Here is a 3,231-nt window from a genome sequence, read left to right on the forward strand (position 1 = left end):
TATTCTTCATATATTCTTCATTCATTTAATCATTTATAATAATCATTATAGTCATTATATTAATTTTATTGATTCATTAATTGATTAGTCATTTATATTATAGTTGTTTTTTATATATTTTTTCCATTGTTGTTTAGTCTTATGACTGTGTAGCTTCAAGGGCTGTTTGTCTTCATGAATAAGAGATACAAGGGAATGTTTATGGAAACTCAAGGTTTATGGGATGTTGTTGTGAATCAGTTTGATATAACAGTACTTGTTGGATTTGTGTTCTCCAGACGAAGTCTGAGCATTGAGACATACGCAACTAAGACTATTCAATAAATTCTGCTCCTTTTATCATCATTACTTCATCTCCTGCTTCTGCTCTTCATTTTCATTGGCTTTTTCCTCAGTCAACTTCTTGGCTGATAGAAGACTGTTAATAGTGTTTTGGATATTTTGTGTACCAGACAAGACCTCCTGTTAACAGGGTTTGGGTATTAGACCTCTCTGCTGACGAGTTGTTCTGATACTGGACAAACTGATATTTTCTGACAGGATCTGGCGTCTGGGGCTGGATCTTATTTGTCTAGGCATGGAGGCAGCGATCTAACATTTTGGCGTTGTTGGCAGGATAGAATAACACGGAGCTGTTATCTCCATAAGAGTGGAGTCGGGTTTCTCAAAGGACCAGACGGTGGAATGTCCCAGACCACTGGGCTTCTGACTCCGGGCCACGAGTGAGGACGGGGACGACTCTCGCAGGCGTCTTCTCCTGACTTAACTACTGCAGTGCAGAGTGAGTGTGTTCTGTTTGACATTTCATGGAAATTCGGTACGTACCATGTGTTGGTAGCTATGCTACTGGGTCAGATGGTATGACTTATACAGTTATGGAGTGGTCAGATGTTAAGATAGATGAGATAATTAACTTTGACAACAATTGGATGAGCATTTTAACATCAGTAAATAGAAGCAGGAACACATGATTAATAGTTGCTAAACATACAATCACAGTGCTGAAAGGTTTTCTCATTTTAACCTAAGGACAACAGAAAAACTGAAGGAGTTTAAACAGGGTTTTTTATGTTGCTAATGGGTGTTGGTCAATGCTACTAGCTATTTTTTGGGTTTTAACAATGTAACCATAATTTCACCAGTCTTTTAGCAGATTTGATTCAACACCTTACTGGTGTATCAGTCATGTCTAGCTGCTGTTTGAGATGTTAGGACACATCTGATTTCTGGAACTATTCAGAGCTGAGATTCTGGGTACCAGACAAGACCTCCTGTTAACAGGGTTTGGGTATTAGACCTCTCTGCTGACGAGTTGTTCTGATACTGGACAAACTGATATTTTCAGGATCTGGCATCCGGGGCTGGATTTTATTTGTCTAGGCATGGAGACAGCAATCTAACAGGGAAGACCATACCCCAAGAGCTAAAACACTTATTAGGAACTGTAGACCAACTATCTGTACAATAGGCCCAAGTAGTTATTGTAGTGTGAATGTGAAATTCTTGCAAAAAGTTATATGTATATGAGCCTTCAGTGGCTAAGAAAAAAATTTATGTTTTACTCGTAAGCTCATTGTTTTAAACTTGAATAAACACAATGGGGTTGCAGATTTTTTCCAAATAAAGATTAAAGATGTTAACAGGAATATTCCCCAACACTATGGTCCATATTCCGATTGCATGGAGGCAAAATTGTCTGTAAGTATAGCATTTAAAAATCAGTGCACTGATATTTAGTTTATCTGCAGTGTATTACATTACCATTTCATTCATAGCCTGTCATCTCTCTCTGTCACCGCCCACCATGGCAATCACACAGCACATTCTACACAGACTTGCTGCTTATCAACCGATAGGGGCGGCACGGTACACAGAAGTCACGGTTTGGTACATACTTCGGTTCAGACCCCACAGTTCAATACATTTCCGATACAATGACACCATCTCTCCACTCATCCTCAGATTTGACAGCTGCGATGTGTCTGGACCAGGCGGCTGGGACTATGGCTGGTCCAGAATGCGATCTCAGTCTTCTTTCCAGAGGATAAGGTGTTTCACTCTTCAGCTTTATTTGTGTTCTTCATGTCCTTTGGCAGCAAAAGGGGGATATACCCACTCAACACAATATTAGGTGGGTGGTCATAATGTCATGTTTGGTCAATGTAGATTACATGATGGACAATCTGGTCAAAATAAAGATCAGTTGCTGAAGGACATTTCACAAGGATATGAACAAAACAGATACAGCTGCAAGAGTTAAACACCTTGTCCTGTAGGAGGGGAGTAAAGATTCAATTCTGGACCATCCATTGTCCCGGCCCCCTGGTCCAGACACGCTGCGGCTGTCGAATCTGAGGATAAGTGGAGAGATTGTGTTGTCACTCATAAAAGTTTAGATAACTGTAAAGAAAATAGAGACCCCCCGCTAAACTACATTCTCACAAAGATCTCAAGGGGAACAACATAAACCGGAGGTGCCAAATCCGGGCCAAACACACCTTGTTCTGCTGTTGAAACGTTGACCAAAGTTTCTAAATGCAGAATGACAGTAGCTTCCGCAGGTTCCTGCTACTTTCTGTTCCCTGGTTTGTATTTCCTAGAACAGTACAAACACAAAAATGTACAATATGCAATTAGGTCAAAATGTGAAAGGTAAGGTAAAATAAACCTGCATCCCACACGCCTTAGATATTCGGATTAGCATATCTGCCCTCACTATTTCCAACCATTGCTCACCACCATCTACACATATATAAAAATACAAAATAATTGAAATAAGTTTTTAAAATATATATGTTAAATATAGTCTCACCTTCAACCATAATTTTATAGATCTCATGGATATTTTTCACGCACGTTTGTGCATTTGTGCCCAACGCCAGATCCTTAGGCAAAATCAATTTTGCCTCCTTGTGGGGGTATTCAAGCAGGAGCAAAGGCCTCCAGCCAACTGCGTATAGCTTCTCTATCTGAAAAAAACAAACAAACAAACAACAAAAAAACATTCAAAACAATTACAAGTGCTTTGGTGTGGTGTGTATGGATCTTTGTGTGCATATCACAATGCTGGGACACAAATACAGGTCAACATGAAAATCTTAGGATCAAAGCAGACTGTACACTGCTCTGTCATTGTTTTGTCAATATACTGTCTTCTCTTGTGATTTGTCAAATAAGAACAGTGAAAGCTCACTCACTGGCATGGTCAGATGGTGCACAATACGATTTCTG

General features: G+C 39.6%; 1 long non-coding RNA gene across 1 annotated transcript; it reads right to left on the reverse strand.

Annotated features, from left to right (window-relative positions):
* Positions 1-2,269: 2,269 nt before the first annotated feature.
* Positions 2,270-2,945, reverse strand: LOC127158669 (uncharacterized). Its single transcript, XR_007826233.1, has 3 exons — positions 2,857-2,945; positions 2,499-2,596; positions 2,270-2,351 (listed from the first exon to the last, which is right to left on the reverse strand). It is a non-coding gene; the product is annotated as an uncharacterized LOC127158669 (long non-coding RNA).
* Between the last annotated feature and the right edge of the window lie 286 nt (positions 2,946-3,231).

This window comes from Labeo rohita, unplaced genomic scaffold (genome assembly GCF_022985175.1).
Source record: "Labeo rohita strain BAU-BD-2019 unplaced genomic scaffold, IGBB_LRoh.1.0 scaffold_1629, whole genome shotgun sequence".
Taxonomy (NCBI): domain Eukaryota; kingdom Metazoa; phylum Chordata; class Actinopteri; order Cypriniformes; family Cyprinidae; genus Labeo; species Labeo rohita.